The sequence below is a fragment of the Notamacropus eugenii genome, chromosome 5 (assembly GCF_028372415.1).
Source record: "Notamacropus eugenii isolate mMacEug1 chromosome 5, mMacEug1.pri_v2, whole genome shotgun sequence".
NCBI classification, from domain to species: Eukaryota; Metazoa; Chordata; class Mammalia; order Diprotodontia; family Macropodidae; genus Notamacropus; species Notamacropus eugenii.
In genome coordinates, this window is record NC_092876.1 from 366,813,501 (window position 1) to 366,841,363 (window position 27,863).

The window sequence follows — 27,863 nt, forward strand, 5'->3', positions numbered from 1 at the left end:
CCTCTGGTGTTATGAGACCACCCGCCCCCTTCTGCTGTTCCCGCTGATCCAGGATTAATCTGGGGAAGAATTTTATGGTTCCCTCACGGTCATCAGGGGGGAGGAGAGAGCACTTACTGATCACTCTGCCATCCCATTTCCTGGAAGTTCAAGTAGTGACCCCCCAAAGTCCGTCTTCAGGCTGAATATTTCAAGGGCTGCTGCGGTGATGTCTGGCACTCAGCGGCTCTCACTGGCTCGGCCTGGCTTATCTCCTGCTCCGCTGGTCTCGCCCGCCACTCTCGGGCTCCTCTTGTCCCCTCCGCCCTGCCGCGCCGCTACATAGAGTTTTAATTGAAAAAATTAATTAACAAATAAACAAACAAAGGAATGAATGGATGAATGAATGAATAAAGAGTGTATGTTTGAAGTTAGAAAAACGGGCCACTGAGACTCTTAAGCAGAAGGCTAACATGCGCAGAAATGCTTTAAAAAAAAAATCACATTGGCAGATGAGTGTAAGATAGAGTGAGGAAAGACTAGAGGCAAGAAGAATAATTAGATGACATTTGCAATAGTATAAAGGAGAAGTTTTGAGGGCCTAAACTAGTGTTTTGGTTGTGTAAATTAGGAAAAGATGGCAGAAATAGCAGAGGTGAAAGTAGAAACGACACAATTTTGCAATAGCTAGAAAATTTGAATGAATGAGAGTGAGGAGTTGATGAGGAAGCTGAAGTTGATGATGTAGCTGACTTGGAGTCACCCAGAGTTTGATGGTGCCCTAGATAGTGATAGAGGAATTAGTAAGAAGGGAGAGCTTGAGGCAGAGCCAAGATGGTGGGGAAAAAGCAGGAACTCACCTGAGAACTCTGCCAAACCCATCATATACCTCTAAATAATGACTCTACACATATTCTAGAGCAAAAGAGCCCACAAAAATATAGAATGACACAATTTTCCAGTCTAAGACAACTCAGATAGTCAGCAGGAAAGGTCTGTTGCAACAGGGTGAGAGAGGAGCACAGTCTAGCACAGGCTGTACTAGCACAGACTTAGCCCCAGCAAACCAGGCTCAGCCCTTGGGTGACTGAATCAGTAGCAGCAGTGATTTCTTCTAGACCTGTCAACCCAGAGATGGTAAGGGGAATTGGACAGAGGGATTGGTCAGAAAGAGATTTACAGGGGACACTTTGTTAGCACCAGAGACAGGACTTTGGTGCAATGTTTATACTTGATCTGGGTCTTAATTCCAATGAAATGAGCTGTACTAGCACAGCAGAGCTTGTAGTCACAGGGGAACAAGGACCCTGGTCACAGTTCCAGGGTTCGAAAGAGTGTTTGTAGTCACTCAATATTCAGTGCACCATAAATGAGAGTAGTAAACATACCTCTCCAGAAAATCATATCACCTTGGAAGAACCAAAAACTTACAGGTCCACAAAACTACCTTTGAAAACAGCTGTATAAAAAACCTAAAGCCTGGGGGAGAGCCATTTCCAATAAAAAAGCAGAGCCCCACTTTGTCGCAGAGTTAAAAGTTAAGAAATAGTCTGGTAAATGAGAAAGAAAAGACAGAAAAAAATTCTGTCCATATAAAGTTACTATGGTGACAAGGAAGACAAAAACACACTGAGAAGAAGATAAAAAAGTAAAAATTCTTGCATCCAAAGCCTCAAAGAAAGGGAAAACAACGAATTGATCTCAGGCCATGGAAGAGCTTAAAAAAGATTTTCTAAATCAAGTAAGAGGGGTATAGGGGGAAAATGGGATAAGTAAAAACAGTAGTGAAATAAAATCATGAAAGAAGAGTCAACAGCTAATACTTAAGAAAGTAACATCTTAACAAAGAGAATAGACCAAATGATTTTTTTAAGAAGACACAAAAATCTAATGAAGATAAGAATACTTTGGAATACAGAACTTGTCAAAGGAGGAAAAGATATATACAAATTTCCTAAGAGAACTCCTTATAAAAGTAGAATTGAAGAAATAGAAAAGGAATTACAAAATCATTGCAGAAAATAATTCCTTAAAACTTATAAATGGGCCAGTGGAAACTAGAGATTTTCTGAAATAAAAAGAAACAATATAATTCTCCAGGTGAAAAAATAGGCATTCAATGAAACAAAGGACTTTCCACCATTCCTGATAAAAACATCAGAACTGAATAGAAAATTGAATTTTCAAATATAAGGTGCAAAAGAGTCATAAAAAGGTAAACAGGAAATAGAAATCATAAGGAATTTGATAAACTTTATATTTCTACATGGGAAAAATGATATAAGTTCTAAAAATATTATAATTATTAAAACAGTCATGAGTATACATAGACAAAAGGTTTTGAATGTGATGGGATGATTATCTAAAAAATTTAAGAAATGAGAAAAAGAATACACTGAGAGAAGGGGAAAGGAAGAGGTAGAAAAGTATACATTATCTGACATAAAAGACATCTGAAAGAGATTTTACAGTGTGTGCAGTGAGTGACGTAGGGAGGGGGTGGGAAATGAACTTTACTCTCATTGGAATTGTCGCAAAGATGGAATAATATACACACTCAGTTTGGTGCAGAAATATATCTTACTATGCCGGCAGGTAGGAGAACGGGATAAGAGAAAGGTGTGGAGTTTGTAGAAGGGAGGTCAGTTTGTCAGAGGTAAAAGTCAGAAGCAAAATACTTTTTACGATGGACCTGGTAAAAAGAAAGAGAGACGAGAGAGAGAGAGAGAGAGAGAGAGAGAGAGAGAGAGAGAGAGAGAGAGAGAGAGAGAGAGAGAGAGAGATGAGAAAAATAGATACTATTGAAGGAAATATAGTTTGTTATCATTACTCTGGCTAAGTGGGAAAAAATTACAGCATTTCTCTGATAGACTTCCTTTTTCAAATATTTACAAAACTGAATCAAATGTATAGAAATAAGAGCCATTTCTTAGTTGATAAGTTGTCAAAGGACATAAAGTTTTCAAAATAATCAAAGCTATCTATAATCATATAAAATGCTCTAAATCTCTATTGATGAGAGAAATGAAAATTAAAACAGCTCCGAGTCATTACCTCATACCTGTCAGATTGTCCAATAAGAGAGAAAAGAAAAATGACAAATGTTAGAGGGGATGTGAGAAAATTAAAAAAAAAAAAAACAACTAATGTACCATTTGTGAAGTTGTATACTGATTCAACCATTCTAGAGAAAAATTTGGGATTATGTCCAAAGTACTTTAAAAGCATGCATACCCTTCTATCAATCAATACCACTACTAGTTCTGCAAGTTAAAGAGATGTCTTTTTAAAGGGAAAGGACCTTTGTGTACATAATATTTATATGCATAATTTTATTAATGGCAAAGAATTGGATATTGAGAGTATGTCCATCATTCTGGGAATGGATGAACAAGTTGTTGCATATAATTGTGGTGGAATATTGTTGTGCTTCAAGAAATGATAAGCAGGATGATCTCAAAAACCCCTGAAAAGATTTACGTCTTAAAGCAAAGTGAAATTAGCAGAACCACGAGGGCATTGTCCAATCTATAGGTTTCAGAGTGCACTACATTTAAGATTTTGCTGAGAAAGAAAGAAGGAAAGAAAGAGAGAGAGAGAGAGAAAGAAAGAAAGAAAGAAAGAAAGAAAGAAAGAAAGAAAGAAAGAAAGAAAGAAAGAAAGAAAGAAAGAAAGAAAGAAAGAAAAAGAAATCTAGCCAGTAAACCCCAAGTTAACTGGGCATCTTCTGGCCATCCAAATTTACCTTCCTTTGTACGGGAGAAGGAAGGGGACAGTAGGGAGAAAATGAGCTGAGTTACCCAGCTAGCTAGGTTCCCATTCAGGCAGCTTGGTCTACTCACAGATTTGGTTCATCCTTCGTTTTTGAAGAAGATCACGACATCACAGAAATGCTGACATCACTTGCACTTGACTTTATTTTGAGTGAGTGAGGGCTGAGAAACTCATGTCTCAATGATACACATAGGAGATACAAGAAGCAAAAGGTGGCGAAGTCTCAGGAAGCCGTACGTATCTGGAAGAGCAGAAGTATGGAGATAAGATGCAATAAGAATTGAGCACTAGAACTCTAAGACTGAAGTTGTGCAAATCAATCCAGCTAAAAGTTGGTTCCTGTATTCTTTTACCCCTATTGTGAATTCCCAAAGAGTTAATTCTGGCTTTGCTTTTTCACTTTGGACTTTCTCATGGGAGTCTAAAAGAAAAGTCTGCTTCTTAAATTTTCTTTACCTGTCCTTGTTTTAAATGTTAGTTTCATCTTTTAATCCTATAGTAATGATAGCCAGCGTTAACTACAGGCATTTGTTAAGGTTTTACTAACTGGGAGTAATGAGTGAGAGGACCATCCCTGGAACGGAAAAGAAGATAAGAAACTGGTGTTTTGTCTGTGCCTGTGGGCTTGGAACTGAGTGAAAAATTATAGATTCATTTTGTGCAACTTTCTAAGCGGAGAAAATTTTTTATATCTGGAAACCCACCTAATCAATCAATCAGTAAAATCAGTGGAGAATGAGGCTGAGTTAATTAGAATGGTTCAATAACCCTGCTCACTAACCCTTCCCACTACTGCTGCACAATCAACACTGCTCAAATGTCATGCTGCTCTTGTAAGATGTAGCTGCAAGTTTCTCAGATCTAGCAAGTACCATCCAATTTCTTGTACACACATTTTCTGAAATTTTTCTATTGCCTTGTATATCTGTGCATGGAAAGTGGAGCTAGAGAGAAGAATATAATAGTAGTTGACTTTTTATGTGTAGGAGCAAATTTAGGCTTAAATGAGACAGATCGACCAAGCATATTTTATTCTGGGTCAGGGCCTGGGAATATGGTAGTTTGAAAAGGTACTTTTTTCTCCCTCAAAAATCAATTTAATTGTTGCAAATCATAGTCTCCACTAATGATAAATGCAAAAAGGACTTGCAACATTTATGGAGACACTGACATTGACACAAAACTATTCTCTTGGTGTCAGTTTCTTTTTTCTGTAAAATGAAGCAATTGAGCTATTTGACATCTGTTTTTGCCTTAACCTAATTCAGATCTGATGGTTCAAGTATGTTGCAACAGAATGGGATACTCATAGATAATTCTGTAGGTAAGAAAAGGAGACTTACTTAGCCATATCAAAAGGATATTCAACAGTGACAGGAACTGAGATCCTATTGAAAGGTTCTCAATGCCTATCCAATATATTTATTTTGAATATGAAGAAATGGAGGCTCAGAGGTGTTATGTGACTGATCTGAAGAGACATGGAAAAAGATTTCACAATTTCATGTCCTACATTATATCAACTGCACTGTCTGCAGAGAAAGAATTGTAACAATTAGTTTGAAATATACAACTTCCAAAATAAAAATTATAGGTGCTTACAAATTGCATTTAGTTCAAAATAATAAAATTTATACATATTATTGGTAATCACTAAATAAAATGTAAATTTCCATAGACAGTAAAAAAGATAGATAAACATGTAAACAAAACTGCAGATCTAAGCTGTGTATAGCTTCCTTTTGTGTTACAATAACAAATAACTCTGCAATATAAATATATTCTTGTAAGTATAAACTAAATTGAACGAGGAGTTATCAAAACTATGTCATTTGTTTGTTCTTTGTTCTGGCATACTTCCTGTGACTTTGCAAACTTTTTCTATTTTCAATATGAATGCTACTTATCATCATTATTAAGTAATTTCATTCAGGTCAATTCATCTGTACATCAGAACTCTAATTTTGAGTATATGATTTTATTCAGATTGAGAGGAATTACCATTATTACTGTGATCATTGTATGAATCTTAGAAATGTTTCTCGGTTCAAAGGCATAAACGTCATTTTACTGAGGCTCAATAGTGCTGCAGTCTCAGGGAGCTCTCTATGGTTGCAATTTAAATTAACAATATTTACTAATTATTCTTAGTTTTTCATTTAAAACTAAGTGATGATGACTTCTATTTGATAGTGCTTTCTTAACCTTGTTACTGAATGATGCTTTTAAAAATGGCATTGAATTGAATGAACTTGTCAAATCCACATGCAGACACATACACAGACACACACAAAAACAAGCAATTAAAAGATGATATTTCCGCTAGATAAATTGTATTTTATCGTATCACTTAATTATATAAATATTATTAGTATCATTATTTTAATATCATTAGCATCACTCAGCATTACTATGCTTCTAAGTTCTACACTGTCTAGGTCAAAACTCCTTTGCTGAACAATAAATACTCTCTATCCTATCATTCCCCATGAGGCATATTAGCTTTTTTTTTTTTAGTTTCCTTACCCCATTCTTCTTTACCCATCACAGTGTCCTCTGGAATCCCTTATCTATTTTTAATAATCTCTCCTTCATATTGAACATGTGACCTCTCCCCAGAAATCCTTCTTTGTGTTTACTAATATATGAATGTGTTATTTTTCCCAAGAAAATGCCAGTTCCTTGAAGGCTTGGAATATTTTGTTTTGCTTTTGTATTCCCCAATCCTGACGGTACACTTGGAAAATAGATATTCTATAATTATAATCTCCAGATGAATGCTCTGATCCACATTTCAAAATCAGTATATCTAAAATGGAGCTTTGGGATCTTCCTCCCAAAACCAGTCCATCATCCTTACTCTTTTAGTGACTTTCTGTTAATAATAAAAAATTCTCACTATTACTCAGACTCAAGCCTTTGAAGTCTTTGTTTATTCTTTCCTCTCCCTCATCCCCTACACTTAGCCAGTCAATAAATTCTAATGGTTATTCATTTATAATTCTTCTCAAGGTTGTTCCTTTTTTTTCAATATGAATGGCTATAACTGTAATTCAAAGTCTTGTTACCTCATTTTGTTACTATTTTAGTTGATTCTTAACGAATCTGACTCTTTCTAATTTGTCTCTAATCCAATTTATCCTACACATAGCTACAGAATCATCACTGTTGGTCACATCATCCCTCTAATTGAGAATTTCTTTTTGTTCACCAATGCTTATTTAAAAAGAAAACAAACTATAAAGTAGTCCTAAAGATTCTCAATTCTATGGGACAATCATGGCATATAGGTGCCCCTGGGTTCTCAGAGGTTTTGCTAGCATCCCACAAGCTCTGCTAAGCATTACTAAGATGAAAAGACTTTGATATAGGCTCAAGAGCAGACTATAGACTAGCCTAACAAAGTTCAAAGGTTATTTTCAATTGCTAATGCCCTCGTGATATCACGAGTCCACTTTGATAACTAAGGATGAACAACTGCATTTTTGCTTACCATAGTAACTTTTGAAAGTTTCTCCTAAGTTGCAGGGGAGCCACTCTATCTAACTGTGCAAGGATTACACACAGTGATTAGAATTTCCCACAACTTTCTTTACACTTGATGATTCAATCAAACTGGATTCCTCACTTCTTCCTGAACAAGCCCTTTTCATCTTTATAGTTTTTGTTTTCTTTCAATTCCTTCCAGATGGAATTCCCTGCCTACTCTTTTCCCCACGTACTGAAACCTATCCATGTTTCAAATATTTCCCCAACATGAAATTTCCTCTGAATACCTCATCTGAAAGGTATTTCTCCTCCTCTGAATTCCTCCGGTATTTGATGGGGAAAAGAATGACTATTATTATCCTTCTTTCAAAAATGAAGAAACTAAGACAAACAGAAGTTCTAGTACTTGTCCTGGGTGACACAGCTAGTAAGTATATAAGACCAGAATAGAACTCAAATTTTCCCTACTCCACGGCTAGTGCTCTATCGTCTGCACCACCAGGTGCCTCATTCTTATGTCACTTCCTTCCTGCTAAACTGTGAAGTACCATAGGGTGAGTATTGTGTACCTTTGAATGTCACAGAAAACCTAGCAGTTTGTTACAGGCAGTAGGTAGCAAAGAATTTTGATGAATTAAAGAAATTATGTATTGAGTTGGGCCAGCATAGAAAATGGACAAAATATTGCTATACTGGTACTTATGAGAGAGTGTCCACAAGACTGGAGATAGGAGACTTGATTTAGATAAATGGGAAAACAACTAGAAAACATTCCTGGAAAACAATTACCCCTAGTTTATAGCATCACACATCAGCACTTTTCAGACACTATTCTTTAAATATCTGATGAAATATGAGTTATAATTAAGTTTTGCATTGCAACGTATCCTTGAACATATGTCAGCAAATTTGAAACCAGCTGTCATGTATGCTATCTCTGGTACAGCTATTTTGTTTTAAAAAAGGGCAGGAGTCTGTAAGGAGGTCAGTGGGTGGGGATGAATTGATATTCAGTTGCATGCATTGCATGGAACATCTCAGATGTCAACCACTTAGAGGAATCATAGTTATTTTCTCTCTCTCTCTTAAGTGCCTTCTGGTGACTGCTGGCACAATAACCAGGTAACAGTAAACTTGGCTATACAGAAATGGAAGACATTTAGACTTCATGTCAAGAGATTTCGTCAGCCAGATCCTGAAACTTTAATTTTCCTTTCCAATTGTCTTTGTTCTACATTTCAAGAATGTTTAAATGGAATCCAATGTAGTAAATTACTGAATGATTGCACAGAAATTATAATGACAATGACCCTAGCAAAGATGGATGACTTGAAGGGAGGACCCTGGGATGATTCAATAAGATTCATTCAATAATTTTAACGTTCATTGATATAAACGCTGATATTCAAGCTGGTAAGTATATTATTCTTCTGTTGACCTTTCTTCTCAAACTTGATTTATTTTTTTGGCTTAGCAATTTTCATTTGAGAGGACATCAAAAATGTCTGCAAAAAGAAAAAATGTGATAATGGAAACAAGAGTCTGCATTCATTCAACTACATGAAGTATCATGGTATCATGGACAATGTGAGGCTCAGAACCAGGAAGACTTAGACTGAAAACTCCTGCCACAAGTCACCTAATTTCTGTTTGTATGGGATAATTCTCTAGAATTTTTCTGCTGAATCATGGATTGATTGCTATCTGAGCTAATCAGTGAGGGAATAGCAAGGGAAGGAGTTCCCTATACTCCTTACACAAAATCACATTTAAGTAAAATTCGATGCTGAAGAGTGATTGGTAAATATTGTTGTTGTTTATCCTTTGTTGCCAAAGAAGACCATGCCATCAGAGAAATGATGATGTGACTTGCACTTGGCTTTGTTTAGAGTGAGGGAGGGTTGTACAAGATCACCTGCCTCACTTCTCCTCTGGAGTCATGTGGATCTAGTGACCAGATATTCACCAGGATGACTAGAGGTGGCCCAGGATGCGACCAGACACCTTGGCCCCTTTAGGCCAAAGTTTATTCAGGAATTCACTTAGGGTGAGGTAATGCCCATTCACTGAATAGACCTGTTTAAGAAGTAGTCAGGGGATGGACCCTTTAAAGAGGCAAAGAAAAACAATTAAATCAGGCTGAGAGGGAAGCAAGAACAGTTACTACTGATAATCAGTCTTAAGCCAGGAGGGTCCAGAAAACAGCCCTTAAGTGGAGCTTGGGCAGGGTTTTAGTGTGGTACGATCTGTGGGCTTCAGAGTGCAATAGTTTTAAGGTTTTGGAAAAGAAAAGGAGAGGAGAGGAGAGGAGAAGAGAGGAGAGGAGAGGAGAAAAGAAAGGACAAGGAAAAGGATTCCTTGATTAGTAAAGAACTAGAAATAAAAGACCCTACCAAGTTCAGCCACATTACTTAACTTCTCTGATCTTCAATTGCCTAGAAGCCAGGTCTTTTGAATGAAGTCTAGTTTTCTTTCTACTGTGCTAAATTTGTTACAGCTCACAATTCTGGGGAAAATGATCTAAGCTTCAAATCAGCAGAAAAACCCAGGTTGTTCACCACAGCATTAAAGTGATTCTATGGTTTCAAAGGCTATGCAGGGAGAATGTTCACCAGGAGGTGATAGGACAATATATATTTTAATTGAAGAGAACTTTGGAAATAATGAGTATAATTCTTTCATTTTGTGGATGTAGCACTGAGACTATAGGAGGTTAAATGACTTCTCCAGGATCACACAGCTAATAAATTAAATTTGAATCAAGGCCTTCCTCAATTTAAATTCAGTGCTCCACACACTATATTATGTGGCCTCTATAAAATTTGTTGTAAACCTATTCTATTTCAATTTTTTTTAATACTCTCATAATAAGATAGCAAAAAAGACTAGTTTGAGAAAAAAGGGTATTTACACACACACATAGACACACACACATGCATATGGATATGGATGTGTGTGTGTGGAGAGAGAAAGAAAGAAAGAGGGGAGGTGCATAGAAAAGATGGATGGAAAAGTGCTAGAGCTGAAATTTCCATGTATATAGATTTTATTCAATACTGTTCTTCTTCACCCTTTCTCACCCTTGAATTTTAGCAAGCTAGAGCTGGAAATAAAATTTAAAATCATATAGTAATTTTATAAGCGTGGAAACCAAAGCTAAATTACTTATCTTGAGCTTCATAACCAGTAAGAGGGCAGAACTAGTCTACAACTTAAGGCTTCTCACTTCTAATTATTATTTCTTCCCATTCCTTCATTATGGGGGTAGGTGAAAGGGTAGACACACAACTCTCCTTATCTTACTTCCTTAGGTCACTTGTAGGAACTCTACTTTGATATTTCTGGAATCTATGTTATCACTGGCAGTAGAGGTCCCTCATTCACAGAGGTTACGACTCCTCCATACTTTAGCAGCCAGTAGAACGACTTTCTATGATGGAAAAGCTTAATCACTCTAATGGCAAACTCAGATAATGCGAATAGTTAGTATGGCCCTCAAACAATAATCAATGATTATTGATTATTCAGACACTTTGGTAGCACATACAAAGTTTGTACAGCTACAACAACCTTTGAAAACCCAAAATACTTCTGTACATGATGAAATCTTTGGAATATGGTTTTTGTAAAAGTAATATCTTTCACATTCCTGCCAAATTGCTATTGTTCTAATTCAGCAACCTTATAAACTAAATGAATCTTGCATTTTCTTTAAAAATATAATTCTTTATATCTTATTTTTTGTAAATACAATCAGATTCCTAATCTAAATAATTAGTTTCAGCGTGCCAAATCCTTCCCTCATTTTTTCTGTGTTTTAATAAGCTATTTGTTTAGTTTGTTTGTTTTTAATATGTCATGTCATCTTTCCAGAAACTGATAATAGTGTTTTCCACTTGAGAGGCATTGCCACAGTAAGTGAAATGGTGTTTGTTTTGTAAACGCATATTCTTATTCTTGAAAACATGATGTAGAAGTCAATGTTATTGATAGTAGGTTTGAGAAAATGGGTTGGCCAAATTTTGATTGAGATTTATATATCACAAGTTAGAATTCCACAAAATACTGAGATTTTGATACAGTCGATCTTCAACTTTAAATGGGTATTGTTGCTAGAAAATGGTGTAAAAATGATAAATGCAAACATTGAAACTATGACAAATAGAGGGTTAGGTTCCTGTGACCCCCAAAAGCTATAACTTTTCAATAGAGATTGCCAAAAATGCACTTTTCTGTATGCAAATCTTTGTTACAAAACATTAATTCTGATAATATGCACTTAACACAGTAACCATGAAATACCCATAAAATGCAGCACACAAAATAATATTGGTAACATGAAGTACATTTTTCTCCATAGTAATTCTCTTGAATTCAGTGACCTTTTGTGCTAGCATCTCAATAAAAAAAAAAAAAAACTATGGATTTCAAACAACATTCAGTTTTCATAACGCATGAAATCTCTAGTACCATGAATACTATACAACAAATAAGGTTCTTAAAACTGAAATTTTTTTTAACCTGACTCTTACCTTCCACTTATGTCAGATGACTGTGTGAGGGAGTTGTACTATATACTATGCCGCTGAAAATGCCACTTAACTTGATTACCCTCTGAAAGACAAGGGAAAGGTTGCTGGAACTTTAGTCGTTGCTGTCAGAAGAAACTGAGTCCAGCAAAGTCTAAATGTCACCTCTGACACACTGCCCTTCATGGCAGGTGGATTGAAATTGAGATTGTGAAAGATGCACCAGCTTGAAATAATCTATTAAGTTCTGGTGTTTTTGTCAGGAAGGTCTGGAAATCCCTTACTTCGTTGAATGACGACCTCCTAGCCTGAAATGTTATGCTGAACTTTGCTGGGTAGTTGATCCTTGGTTGTCAGGGGCGGAACCCTGATCACCGCACCAACTTACCCTGCCCAGGGGTCTTCAGACGTCTCTGGCTCCCCTCTTGGGGATCGGGGGAGAAATTATCAGGCAGAACTCCGGAGGTGGATAAGAGCACCTTTATTACATGATAGTCAGCCAGAAGTCCCCCCGTCCCCTTCCGTGTTGTGCCTTATATTCCCCGAGCTCGCCCTCCTATTCCGGGTAAGCCCCTCCCCAGTTCCTCCCTGAGGGCGGAGCCCAGCCCAGCACAGAGCCACCCCAGTGCTGAGGTGGCGATGCCGCGTCAGCAGTGCCACCGTGGCAAAGCCAAGTCAGCAGGTCCAGACCCTTGGGCGTCTCCTATCCTCTCAGGGGGGGCCCAGGTCCAGAGCGCCCCTCACACTTGGTTGTAGTCCCAGCTCTTTTCCTTACAGAATATCCTGACTGTAGCTCCTCGATATCTGAATGGTTTCTTTCTGGCTGCCTGTAGTATTTTCTCCTTCACTTGATAGTTCTGAAATTTGGCAACAATATTTCTTGGGGTTTTGAGTTTGGGATCCCTTTCAGGGGGTGAACGGTGGATTCTTTCAATGACTATTTTGCACTTCTGGGCAGTTTTCCTTGATGATTTCTTGGAAGATATTGCCCAGACTCTTTTTTTCATCGTGGCTTTCTGGCAGGCCAATAATTCTTCAATTTTCTCTCCTGGATCTATTTTCCAGGTCAGTTGTTTTTCCAATTAGATATTTTACATTTTCTTCTATCTTTTCATTCTTTAAATTTTGTTTGACTGATTCTTGCTGTCTCATAGAGTCATTAGTTTCTACTTGCCCAATTCTAATTTTTATCAAATTGTGTTCTTCAGTTAACTTTTGCATCTCCTTTTCCATCTGTCCAATTGTTTCTTTTAAGGAGTTATTTTCTCTAGTTAATTTTTGTACTACCTTTTGCATTTGTCCAATCTTCCCAGTTAGGTTTTGTGTTTCCTTTTCCATTTGGTCAATTTTCCTTTTTAAAAAAGTGTTCTCATCAGTGAATTCTTTTTTCATACTTTTAAAATCATTATCCAGTTTTTCTATTTCCTTCTTCAGCAGTTCCATAAGAGTTGTTTGTGCATGCGAGCAGTTCATAGTCCCTTCTGAAGTTTCAGTTGGAAGTACAGTCTCACTACTGACCTCTTTGGTATTTGTGTTTTGATCTTTGTCCCCATAGAAATATTCTATAATTTTTTTCACTCTTGTTTTGCTTTTTCTTGATCATGTTGGTGGTTGTGTGTTGTGGCTTCCAGTTCTTTCAGTTAGAAGCTACAGAACTTGGTGTTGACCTGACTTGTGTGAAAAAGCTAAGAACAGGTGTCTTTTTATCTTTTTGTTTTGTGTTCCCCCTATCATCCCTGGAGTTAGTTTGTTAAGTGTGTGGGAAGGGTGGTGTGGTCAAGGGAGATCTCCTCAGCTGAACTGAGGCAAAGGCAAACTCAGGGGATGGTGATCACAGCTGCCCTATTGTCTTCCCATTTCCCTTGTAGTGCTGAAGCATGCCTTGATCCTAGTTCCAGTTTCCACCCCTCCTGGGGCTCCTCTCCTAGCACTGGAGCTTGCCTGGGTCCTAGTGAGAGTTTCTACCACCCTGGGGTCCCTCTCTTTCCAGGTTTGTGTCTGCCACAGTAGGAGGCATTCCCCTTAGCTATTTTCCTAGTCTCAGGTTTTATGAGACTATTTGCCCCTTCTGCTGTTCCCACTGATACAGGAGTTTTATGGGGAAGTATTTTATGGTTCTTTTGAGGTCATCAAGGGGGAGGAGAGAGAATTTACTGATCACTCCACGATTTAGGCTCCCAGAAGTTCAAGTAGGTGACTCACAAACGTTTAATCTGGGGACTGAAAGTCTCAGGAGCTGCTGTGGCTGATATATGGGGGCTGATATATGGGGCTCAGCAGCTGCTGCTCACTAGGCTGGTTTGGTCTGCGGCTGTCTCAGGTTTCCCTGGGGCTCTCTCACTCTGCTACACTGGACACACTGCATTGTGCCCTGTAGGCTTACACTGTGGAGCAAAGTCTTCCTGTGGACCTCCCAGTCTGTCCTGGGCTGTGAATCTTCCACAGTCCATCTCCTCTTGGATTTTGCACTTCCAAAATTTGGTCAGATTCTCTTTTTAGAGGTATCTGAAGGAGTTTGAATAAGAGCTTAGGTGAGTAGTTGCTCTCACTCCACCATCTTGGCTTTGTGCCCCCCTGACTACTTCTTAAAGAAGTCTATTCAATCAATGGACATTACCTCCCTAGGAGTATGAAAGTCAAAATCTTAAACCTTAAACGGCCAAGATCTCTCATTTCATCCTGGACCATCTCCAGTCATCCTGGTGAATATCTAGTCACTGAATCCAGATTGCTCAGGAGGAAAAAGTGAGGCTGGTGACCTTGTACAGCCCTCCCTCACTCAAAACAAAGTCAAGTGCAAGTCATATCATCATCTCTCTGATGTCATCGTATTCTTTGAAAACAGACCAACACAAGCTGGGGTGGCTACTCAAAACTTTTGCATCTCACGTTTCCTTTCTGCTGTTTCAATTCTGCTTTGCTCATAGAACACAGCACCTTTTCTAATGTGGGCATGTCAGGTTGAATAGTCCTGTCCCAGTGTCTCCCATTTGTAACAATAAGCACCCCAATATACACAGGGGCCCTGCTATCACAGGTTCTCTGATCTGCTTTTTTAAAATGAAAGGCAAATTTTGAGAGGTTAACAATCTCCTTTAATCAAGCACATATATATCATTCACTTAGTTCAAGGGGAAAAGTCAGCACTCTGAAATTCAGAGAAATAATAATGAAATCAAAGATCAACAGACATGGCTTCCAACTTTCTGACCATCATCAATACATATATCACAAATCAACAGACAGGTCCTACTGTCTGACCATAGTTACCACAGAGGGAAGCACCAACAACTGAATTTTTAAAGCCAGGGAGCTTTGTGAAGCATAGTTTGAATGCTTGGCAGTTTATTTCCCGTAAGGACCTTATCCTGCCAGGTGATCTTCAAAATCTTCCTAATACAATTCAAATGAAAAAAATTCACTTTCCTGGAATGAGACTGGTATATTGTCCAGGTTTCATAGGTACACAACAATAAGGTCACTACAACAGCTCTGTAGACCTTCAGTTTGGTAATCAGTCTAATACCTCTTTTCTCCCATATCTTTTTTTGGAGCCTCCCAAACACTGAGGTAGCTCTGACAATGCATGCTTTGACTGAGTTGTCAACATGTACATCCTCTCAGTGACGAAAGTACACTCTTAGGGATGAAACCAAGATGGTGGAGTAGAAGGATGGACCTGCCAAAGCTCTACCACCATACACCATAAAGTACCTGTAAAAATGACTCTAAACAATTTCTGGGCTAGCAGAAGTCACAAAAAGACAGACTGAAGAGATGTCCAGCCAAAGACAGCCTGAAAGGCTGACAGGAAAGGTCTATCATACCAGATTCAGAGGAGAGTGCAGCCGAACCTTGACCATATGGCATGGACAGGATGGGAGAAGGCTTCAGGGCACAGAATCACAGGCAGCAGGTGTAGTTCACAGATTATGCAACCCACAAATTCTAAAGACAGCTTCAAAGGTCAGTGAGAAAGCTCTTTCACCTGGGTGAGAAGGGAGCAGTGTCCAGGTCTAGCACTGAACCCAGGGTGGCAGGAGCCACTGCAGCAGCATCATTCATTTTTGAGAACTTCCACCTAAATACCCTAGGGGAATCAATGGCTGCTCTGAGTCTCAGGCCTGAACGATGGTCCTGGGGTGAGAAGGAGCACTGGTGTGGTGGAACCAGTGGTCATTGTGGAGATGGAAACCTACTCACAGATCCTGGGCAGAAAAACCTGTGGCTACTCCCAGGGCAGAGCACAGTTCAGGAGAGGAGGAAGCCCTTCTGCCTCAATTGTGGCACCTTGGAGAAACTGAAAACTTACAGGTCCCTAGAGTATACCCTTCACTGGACAAAGGACTCAAAAGTCAAGTAATTGGCTGGGAAAATGTCCAAAAAAGGGAAAAAAATAAGATTATCGATAGTTACTTTCTTGGTAAAAAGGTATTTTCTTTCATCCTTTTGGATGAGGAAGAATAAAGCATAACAGCAGAGGAAGATATTAAACTCAAGGCTTCTACATCCAAGACCTCCAAAAAAAATATGCAATGGTCTCAGGCCATGGAAGAGCTCAAAAACTATTTTGAAAATAAAGTGAGATAGGTGGAGGAAAAACTGGGAAGAGAAATGAGTGCAATGCAAGAAAATCATGAAAAACGAGTCAACAGCTTGCTAAAGGAGACCCAAAAAATGCTGAAGAAAATAACATCTTTAAAAACAGACTAATCCAAATGGCAAAAAAGCTTGAAAAAGCCAATGAGGAGAAGAATTTTTTAAAAAGCAGAATGGCAGGACAGAGCCAAGATGGTGGAGTAGAAAGATGCACATACACTAACTCTTACCCCACAGCCCATAAAATACCTGTAAAGAAGAACTCTCAACAAATTCTAGAGCAGCAGAGGCCACAGAACAACAGAATGGGGAAGATTTCTAGCCCAGAGTGACCTGAAAGACTAACAGGAAAAGTCTGTCCTACTGGACCTGGAGCAGAACCCAGCCCAGCCTTGGCCATGCAGCACTGAGAGAAGCATGTCCAAGCAGACTTCAGGGACAGAATCTCCAGCAGCAATGCAGATCCCTCAGCCCACAGGCAACAAAGGTCATTAAGAGGGTCTTTTCAGCTGCCCGAGAAGGGAGCAGGGTGTCCCCATAACTTGGGCCTCCTCAGGTGGCAGCAGTAGAGGCAGCAGCTGATGGGGCTCACAAAGCAGGCAGTAGCCCGCATTCATTGGTGAAGGTCTCATCTTAAACCTCTTAAGGGAATTGAGCCCTTTGTGGAGACCCTGCACTTACCTGAGCAGTTGATCTTAATCTCACACTGAATAGCATCCCTACCCCTGTTTCAAGCTCCTGAGGCTTAGGAGCAGCTCATCTTAATCTCAGCCCCGAGTGCTGGCTTGGCAGAACTGGAGGTAAGGTGTTTGTGGAGAAGAAACTCAGAAATCAAGTAAATAGCTAGGAAAATGCCCCCAAAAGGGGAAAAAATATGATCATAGAAGGTTACTTTCTTGGGAAACAGGTGTCTCCCCCCATCCTGTCAAATGAGGAAGAACAAGGTATACTGTCAGAGGAAGTCAAGGCCTCTGCCTGCAGGGCCTCCAAACTGAATTTAAACTGGGCTCAGGAAATAGAAGACCTTAGAAAACAAGTTAGCAGCTTACTAAAGGAGAACCAAAAAATGCTGAGGAAAATAACAGATTTAAAAAGAGGCTAACTCAATTGGAAAAAGAGATCCAAAAAGCCAATGAGAAAAGGGGGTTTTAAAGAACAGAATTAGCTAAATGGAGAAGAAGGTTCAAAAGCTCACTGAAAAAAATAATTTGTTGAAAGAGACAACTGAGCTCAGAGACATGAGTGACTAAACCAAGCAGTTAGTAAACTTGGTTAAACCAAGCAGTTAGTAAACAAAACCAAAAATTTGAAAAACTAGAAGACAATGTGAGACATTTCATTGGAAACACAACTGACCTGGAAAACAGATCCAAGAGAAACAATTTAAAAATTGTGGGACTACCTGAAAGCCATGATCATAAAAGATGTTAAATATTATCTTCCATGAAATTATCAAGGAATAATGTTTTAGAACCAGAGGGCAAAATAAATACTGAAAGAATCCATTGATCGCCTCCTGAAAAAGACCTGAACAGAGAAACTTCTAGGAATATTGTGGTCAAATTTCAGAATTCCAAGATCAAAGAGAAAATACTGCAAGCAGCTAGAAAGAAACAATTCTAGTATTGTGGAAATACAATCAGGACAACACAGGATCTGGCAGCTTCAACATTCAGGGTTCAGTGGGCTTGGAAAGTGATAATTCAGAGGTCAAAGGAACTGGGATTGAAACCAAGAATCATCTACCCAGTAAATATGAGTATAATACTTCAAGGGAATAAATGGTCATTCAATGATATAGAGGACTTTCAAGCATTCATATTGAGGAAAAGACCAGATCTGTACAGAAAATTTGACTTGCCAAGACAAGAATCAAGAGAGGCATGAAAAGGTAAACAGGAAAGAAAAATCATAAAAGCTGAACTGTTTACATTACTACATGAGAAGAAAATATTTATAACTCTTGAATCTTTTCTCAGTATTTGGGTAGATGGAGAGATTGTACATACACACACAAATATAGATAGAGAGTACAGGGTATGTTGAATCAGAAGAGATGATATCCACACACACACAAATAATAAAATAAAATAAAATAGAAATTAAGGGACGATGGAGGAATATACTGGGAAGAGAAAGGGAGAAATGGAACAGGCAAACTATAACTCATAAAAGAGATAAGAAAAATCTTGTTCATTGGAGGAGAAAAGGGAGAAGGGGAGAGAGGAAAAATGAAGCTACTCTCCCCACATGTGACTGAAGGAGGGAGTAACATCTTAAATTTGTTATGAAAATTTATATTACACCACAGGAAAGTAGGAGAGGAGGCGACAAGTGGGGTGAGGAGAATGATAGAAAGGAGGGCAAATGGGAGAAAAGAGTTACTAGAAATAAACACATTCAAGAAGGGACAAAATCAATTGTGGGGGGGAAGTAACGAGGGAGAGAGTAGGACAGAGGGCAATATAATTAGTATTTACACAATGTGATTATTATGGAAGTCTTTTGCAAAACAACACATGTTTAGTCTGTATTGAATTGCTTGCTTTCTCAGTGGGGCTGGGGAGGTGGGGAAGGGAGAGAAGTTGGAATTCAAAGTATTAGAAATGAATGTTGAGAATTTTTATTGGATATAATCTGGAAATAAGAAATACAGGGAATAGGGTATAGAAATTTATCTTGCCCTTCAAGAAAAGAGAGAAGATAGGGATAAGGGAAGGGTGGGATGTGATGGGAGGGTACAAGGTATTAGGAAGTGAGGGGAGGGGAGTGATGAGGAGAAAAAGCAGAATGGGCCAAATGGAAAAAGAGGTGCAAAAGCTCACTGAAGAAAATAGTTCTTTAAAAAGTAGAATGAAGCAGATGAATGCTAACTACTTTATGAGAAATCAAGAAATTACAAAACAAAAGCAAAAGAAAGGAAAAATAAAAGAAGTGAAATATCTCATTGGAAAAAGCACTGATGTGGAAAATAAATCTAGAAGATACAGTTTAAAAATTATGGGACTACCTGAAAGCCATGATCAAAAAAAGAGCCTAGACATCATCTTTCATGTAATTATCAAGGAATACTGCCCTGATATTCTATAACCAGAGGTTAAAATAAATATTGAAAGAATCCACCAATCATGTCCTGAAAGAGATCCTAAAAGAAAAACTCCTAGGAATATTGTAGCCAAATTCCACAGTTCCCAGATCAAGGAGAAAATATTGCAAGCAGCCAGAAAGAAACAATTCAAACATTATGGAAATGCAATCAGGACAACACAAGATCAAGCAACTTCTGCTATTAAGAGATCTAAGGGCTGGAAATATGATATTCCAGAAGTCAAAGGAACTAGGATTAAAACCAAGAATCACCTACCCAGCAAATACTTCAGGAGGAAAATGGTCATTCAGTGCGATGGAGGGCTTTCAAGCATTCTTTATGAAAAGGCCAGAGCTGAATTGAAAATTTGACTTTCAAACACAGGAATCAAGAGAAGCATGAAAAGGTAAATAGGAAATGGAAATCATAAGGACTTACACAAATTGAACTGTTACATAATATTTGTAACTTTTGAGACTTTTCTCAGTGTTTTGGTAGTTGGAGGGATTATATACATATAGAGAGAGGGTACAAGATGAGTTGAATAGGAAGAGATGACATCTAAAAAAATAACATTAAGGGATTAGAGAAGAATACATTGGGATGCAAGGGGTGAGAGAGAAAGGGGAAAATGGAATGGGGAAAGTTGTGTCTCATAAAAGAGACAAGAAAAAGCTTTTACAGTAGAGGTAAAAGGGAAAAACTTGAAGGTTACTGTCATTACATTTGGCTTAAGGAGGAAATTACATGCACACTTACTTTGGTATGGAAAGCTATCTTACACTACAGGAAAATAGGGGAGAAAGGAAGAAGTGGGATATGGAGGTATGATAGAAGGGAGAGCAAATGGGAGGAGGGGGTAATTAGAAATAAACACTCTTGGAGAGGGAGAAGGTCAAAAGAGAGAATGGCAGGCAGGAGAGGATATAGGGAAATATAGTTAGTCTTTCACAACATGATTAGGAAGTATGAAATGCAGCAGAATCTTTCTAAGTGGCTAAATAAAAGAAATAAGAATTGTGAAAGCAGACTATATGGCTTGACTAGCGGAACAAATTGGCAGAATTGAAAATTTTCAATTAACAGTGGCTAATTGGGAATGCAAATACATAGAAATGAAAGACAATAAGGAACAATATAAACAAAAAAGCAATGACCTTAATATTCAAGATCCCATCAACACAAAAATATGAACCTGGAAAATTGGTATGAAGAATGCATTTGTCAAAACAGAGTTATATGCCCAACGTCAAGCAAAGAATACAATAGCATCTAATTATCAGAATTCAATAAGCAATCATGGGCCCAAAGCTCAAAAGTCAATTTGGGGTATTTGAGAAGGGACAACAACAATAAGCAGAAAGCTAAAGTTCTAAATAGTTTGGATCCTTCTGTGGGTTTCTTCATCAGCCTGAGGCTGCTGACTAGCATAATGGATAGAGTGCTAGAGAAGAAAACCTATATTCAAATCCGATTTCAGACAAGTGCTGACTTGTGTGACCCTGGGCGAGTCACTTTAACCTCTTTCAAATTCACTTTTCTCATCTATAAAACAGAAATTAATAATGATGCCTACTTGACAAGGTAGTTACAACAGTCAAATGAAAAAATATGTGTAAAAGACCTTGGAAACATTCAAACACTACACAAATGTTTGCTGTTATGGATTTGTAGAATTGTAATTAATGTATTATTCTTTCCACATTATTATTATTACTAATTTTTCCTGGCATAGCATACTGACAGTAACAATATCTGATAATATAACATCATGATACTTTGTATTCAAATGGATTCATAAAGAAATTAAAACTGTGTTACCCTAGATGAAAAAGATTAAGATTCCTCCTGCACTTATTTTAGCAACCATTAACGTGGACCTCTCTGCTAGTATAAATGCATGTTCCAGAGAGTTCTACTAAATAGTCAAGTCTCAAAAGATTTCTTAAAATTGACCTTGACTTACAGGCTAAGGACTAGAGTTCTTTAGTACTACATAGATAGCTGGTGGTGAAGTAGATAGACTGCTGGACCTCAAATAAGAAAGACTTGAGTTCAAATTCAATCCAAAATATTAGTTGTGTGATGATAGAAAGGTTCCATAATCACTGTCAGCTTTGGTTCCCTCATCTATAAATGAAGATCAAAACAAAATTGAACTCCTAGGGCAATTCTGGTGATAAAAATGAGAAATTTTTCAACCTTGAGGTATTATATACATGCTACTATTATTACCCATTCTACTCTACTACATTACTGTTTTTCTCTTAGCATTTAACCTTTCAAGATCAATCAACTGATCTCATATCAATGACCTTGAGATTGTTTTATTATCACTTGGCACTACTGTTTGACTGGACCAGTCATAACATAGAGAAATCCACAATTCAGAAAGTTGACTTATGCAGAAGATAGAGGTCAAGGCACAGTAATGGATCAAAATATAAGGTGGGGGGAATGAGATACCAGAGACAAGAATATTATGAGTATACAGATAACACATTACATGGGGTCAAAAAATGGAGCAGCAGTCAATTATTAGCTCCATAGGTAATGAGAACCAAGAATTAGGACCAGACAATGAATGGAAGCAACTTTGGTAGCCTGGAGAGCAAAACTAGATATATTATGTTTAATATGTCTATACTAAAATTGAAGAAAGTCCTTTTTCTGAAAGGAAGTCAAAACTGTCTTTCCAAGGGACAGTTTGAGAACAGATTAATCACTTTGGTAAATAGACTAGTCCACCTGGAAGGAAAAACCAGAAGTAAAGATTCTGAAACCATCTTATACATCTGCACTCAAATCTTCATCTTTTATTCTATCCTCTTAGCATGCTTTTAGGCAACTGACTAATCTGACATTTGTTAACATTTGTTAATTTCAATTGAAGTGATAAAAGATCATAAAAAGTTATTTTAAAAGTCTTTTTTAATATTATAATGGCATTTTACCAGGGGCCTTTGTTATCTAGCCAAAATTTTAAATGACTTTGCCTGATGAGTTACTGTCTTTGGCATGTGGGATATCAGTGGAGAATGAAATGTGTGTCTGTACTGCATACAGGGTAAGTATGTGTACTACAGTACAGGAATAAAAAGAACCTTTTGGAAGCTGCAAAATACTTATTTACGTTCCACTCCTGATATTGCTGATGCTTTGTACTTTGGTTTCAGTGAAGTACACTGGGAACTGTGTATGGTCCTGCTTTTGTCAACATGCTTGGTATGAATTCAATATATTAATAGAACAATGATATTTTTCTTACAATGTTTTACCCCATGACTGTGTTTTCTAGTATGTTAGGGAGCAATCAAAGCACTTGCTCCCAAACCAGATTTACCATAAAGTGGTTCTCAAGTGGCAATTCTTTTAAAGTGCAATATGGACATTTTTACTATGAAATGATAACACATTTCCTTCCTACGGATTTTTTCTATTTCTTAAGAGTTAAGTCACTTCATTTAACTCAACAATGCCTTCGAGTGAAATTTTGAGGTTGAGGGTAGTGTGCCATAACAAGAGGTGCCAATCCCTTCTGCTTTGCAATTTTTGTAAACTTTTGGCCTTGATATTTATCACCTAAATTTTTCTGCATTTATCACGCATGATTTCAACCCAATTAATTTCACCCAATATGTGAATACATTTCAAAAGTCAACCAGTACTTGATCTTGCCATCTACTGATCAATGAAAATGTGTTATGGGGCAGACTCAAGATGTCGAGTAGAAACAAGCATATGCTCTAGCTCTTTTCTCACAACCCACAAAATACCTGTAAAGAATGACTCTAACAAATTCTAGAGCAGCAGAAGCCACAGACCGATGGAGTGGAGGAGACTTCGAGCCCAGAGTGACCTGGAGGGCCCATAGAAAATGTCTGTTGCCCAGGAAGCATAGCAGAGCCCAGTCCAGCCTTGACCACACAGTGCAAGGAGGAGGACTCAATCTCCAGTGACAGCAGTGGCAGTTCCCCGATCTTTCAAACCACAAGTGCCAAAGGTCAAGTGAGAGGCCTTTTTCAGCTTGCTGAAAAGGGGGCTTCATAGTACCAGCCCAAGGTAGTGGCAGCAGAGGCCTCAACAGATGGCAGCTCCCATGCCAGGCAGCAGTCAACATCCATTGTTGGAGGTCTCATTGTAAAGTCCCTGGGGGAATTGAGCAGCTTATCTACACCTCAGCCCTGAGAGCTGGCATGGCAGAATTGGAGGGGAGGCTGTTATGGAGTGGAAATTATAATACTCCCAGATTCTGGGCACAAAAGTTGCTGGTTGTTCCTAGATCAGTGCCCAGGCTTGCTTATGCCACCTTTGAGGAAATTAGATGTTATAGGTCCCCAGAGTGTACCCTACTCGATGAAAAACCCAAAAGTCAAGTAACTGGTTGGGAAAATGCCCCAAAAAGGGGAAAAATGAGATGAGGAAGAACAATGTTTACCACCAAGGAAAGACATAAAGGTCAAGACTTCTATATCCACTACCAGGGAAAGACATAAAAGTCAAGGCTTCTGTATCCCAAACATCCAAAATAAATATTCAATGGTCTCAGGCCATGGAAGAGCTCAAAAAGAATTTTGAAAAATCAAGTAAGAGAGGTAAAGGAAAAATTGGGAAGAAAAATGAGAGAGATGCAAGGAAATGATGAAAAGTAAGTCAACAACTTGCAAAAGGAGACCCCCCCCCCAAAATAGTGAAGAAAATAACACCTTTAAAAATAGGCTTTCTCAATTGGCAAAAGAGATTCAAAAAGCCTATGAGTGGTTTAAAAAGTCAAATTACCCAAATCAAAAAAGAGGTTCAAAAGCTCACTGAAGGAAAGAGTTCTTTAAAAAGGGACAACAGAGCACATGGAAGCTAAGGACTTTGTGAGAGACCAAGAAACCATAAAACAAAAGCAAAAGAATGAAAAAATTGAAGGCAATGTGAAATACCTCAATGGAAAAACAACTGACCTGGGAAATGGATCCAGGAGAGGCAATTTAAAATTAAGGGACTACCTGAAAGCCATGATCAAAAGAAGATCCTGGACATCATCACTCGTGAAATTATCAAGGAAAACTGCCCTGATATTCTAAAACTAGAGGGCAAAATAAATATTGAAAGAATCCACAGATCACCTCCTGAAAGAGATCCAAAAAGAGAAACTCCCAGGAACATTGCAGCCAAATTCCACAGCTACCGGATCAAGGAGAAAATATCGCAAGCAGATAGACAATAACAATTAGAGTATTGTGGAAGTACAATCAGGATAACACAAGATCTAACATCTTCTACATTAAGGGATTGAAGGGCATGAAATAAGATATTCTAGAAGTCAAATAAATTAGGATTAAAACCAAGAATCCCGTACCCAGCAAAACTGAGTGTAATACTTCAGGGGAAAAAATGGTCTTTCAATGAAATAGAGGATTTCAAGTGTTCTTGATGAAAAGACCAGAGCTGAAAAGAAAATTTGACTTTAAACATAAGATCAAGAGAAGCATGAAAAGGTAAACAGGAAAGAGAAATCATAAGAGACTTATAAAAGTTGCATTGTTTACTTTCCTAAATGGAAAGATAATATTTATTATAACTCTTGAAACATTTCTCAGTATCTGGGTAGTTGGTGAGATTATACACACACACACACACACACACACACACATATGTATGTATATTATATATATATACATATATATATATATATGTGTGTGTGTGTGTGTGTGTGTGTGTGTGTGTTTATGTATATATGTATATGGTTGGTTAGTCCTTAGTCTTTGAAGAGGACCAAAATTAAATCACCATTGTAATATAAAATTTTGCTGTGTCAGACTGTGGCTTATCAGACCAATATGAGCTCAGAATGCTGTACCACAGGCTGGCCACATATACTCCATGTGAATATTTGGGGAGAATATTCCAAATTGGCACATCCTGCATTTACTTTGTGCTGTATCAATTCTACTTTGCTCAAAGCACAGCACCTTCTCTTATGTGGGCATGCCATGGTGAGCAGTCCTGTGCCAGTGTCTCCCATGTTGCACAGTCAAATCCAAAGTTGTTGAGAGAGACCTTCAATGTCCTTGTGTCGTTTCTTCTGGCCACCATGTGATCACCTGCCCCTTGCAAGTTCTCCATAAAATAGCCTTTTTGGTAAGCATATATTTGGAATTCAAACAAAGAGGCCAGCCCATCAGAGTTCTTCTCTCTTAAGCATAGTTCAACTCGAGTAAGTTCTTCAGTATTTGGTACCTTATCCTGCAGGTGATCATCAGAATCTTTCTAATACAGTACAAAATGAAATGATTCCATTTCTTAGCATGACGCTAGTAGACTGTCCCTGGTTCATGGGCATACAACAATAAGGTCAGCACAATGGCTTTGTAAACCTTCAGTTTGGTAGTCAGTCTAATACCTCTTCTCTCCCAAACTTTTCTTCAGAACTTTCCAAACACTGAGCTAGCTCTGGCAATGCATGTATCAACGTCATTTACAATGTGTACATCCTTGGAAAGTACACTACCAAGGTAAGTGAACTTATCCACAGCATTCAAAACTCCTCCATTTGTTGTAACCTATGGTTCCATATATGGATGGTGTGATGGTAGCTGATAGAGCACCTTTCTTTTTTGGTGTTAATTATTAGGCCAAAATTAGCACAGGCAGCAGAGAATTGATCCATACTTTGTTGCATTTCAGCTTCAGAGACTGAATTGAGTTCACAATCATCTGCAAACAGAAAATCATGCACTAACATCCCCTCCACTTTGGTCTTGACCTTTTCAGATTGAAGAACTTACTACCAGTATGGTAGTTGACCTTGATGCTGTGTTCATCCTCATTGAAAGCATGTCTCAACATGGCTGAAAACATCAAGCTAAAAAGCATGGGAGCAAGCACACAGCCCTGTTTCCCTCCATTGATGACTGGGAAGGCATGAGAGTTTTGTCCATTATCCAGAACCCAGGCAAACATGTCATCATGAAATTGACATACAACATTGATGAACTTCTCCAAGGCAATCAAATTTTGACATAATTTTCCATAAGTGCTCATGACTAACAGTGTCAAAGGCCTTGCTCAGATCTACAAACGTTGTGTACAGTTCTGCTCCTGACATTTCTCCTGGAGTTGCAGGGCAGCAAACACCATATCAACTGTTCCTCAGCCCTTTCTGAAGCCACACTGGCTATCAGGTATATGACCATATTCTAGGTGAAGAATCAGTCTATTAAGGAGGACTCTAGCAAGCATTGTGCCAGCAATGGTTAAGAGAGAGATCTTCCTGTGATTATCGCAGGACAATCTATTTCTTTTACCCTTATAGAAATGGACAACTGAGACATCCTTGAAGTCCTGGGGGATAACCTCTTCTTGCCATATAACATGGAAAATTTCAGTCAGCTTTTCTATGAGCAATGGTCCCTGAACCTTGTAAATCTCAGCTGGGATAGAATCAGCACCAGGTGCTTTGCCACATGAAGGGAGCCTAATGGCCCTCAAAACCTCTTCTTCAGTTGGAAATTTAGCTTAGGAGGGATTGACTTCAACCTGAGGTAAATGGTCAATGGCCTCAGCATTGATTGATGACAGTCTGTTGAAAACACTGTGGAAGTGCTCAGCCCTTCTCCCTAGGATCATGTCCTTACCTCTAATTAATGTGGCTCCATCAGCACTGAGTAGTTGTGATGCATCATGGGTTTTTGGTCCATAAATAGCTTTCAGGAAATCATAAAAGCACTTTGGATTGCTACTATCAGCATAAAACCGAATTTCATCTGACTTCTTGCTGAGCCAAGAATCTTGCATCTCTCTAAGCTTTGCTTGTACTTTGCTTTTCATGGAATTAAATGCTGCCTCCTTAGAGGTAGATGCAGTATCCTGCTGGTAAATCCTGTGGAGTTCTCGTTTTTCATTTGGAAGCTTCTGAACTTCTCCATCATTTTCATCAAACCAGACATGGTGATTGTGAATGTTCTGATTCAGATGAGCAAATGCAGTGTTGTACACCAAATCTCGGAATGCTGCCCACTCCTTTTCTGTTCCACTGTTGCCAACTGTATGTTGGCTCAACTTTCCCTTCAAGTCAGCAGCAAACTGCTCACACTCAGAGAAGAGCTCTAATTTGTTGACATTAATTCTTCTGGTAGTCATTTTGCCTTGGGGGAGACACTTCTGATGAATGTGAATATTTAGCTTGAAAAGGATAAATCTGTGATCAGTCCAGTACTCTGCACCATACATTGCCTTTGTCACTCTCACATCTTGTTTGTCTCTTCTCCTTACAATCACATAATCTATTAGATGCCAGTGTTTGCTGAGAGGGTGCATCCATGAAGTTTTATTGCATTTAGTTAAGTGGAAGACAGAGTTGGTAATGAGAAGGTCATGAATTGGACAAGTCTTTAGCAACACTGCTTTTGTTG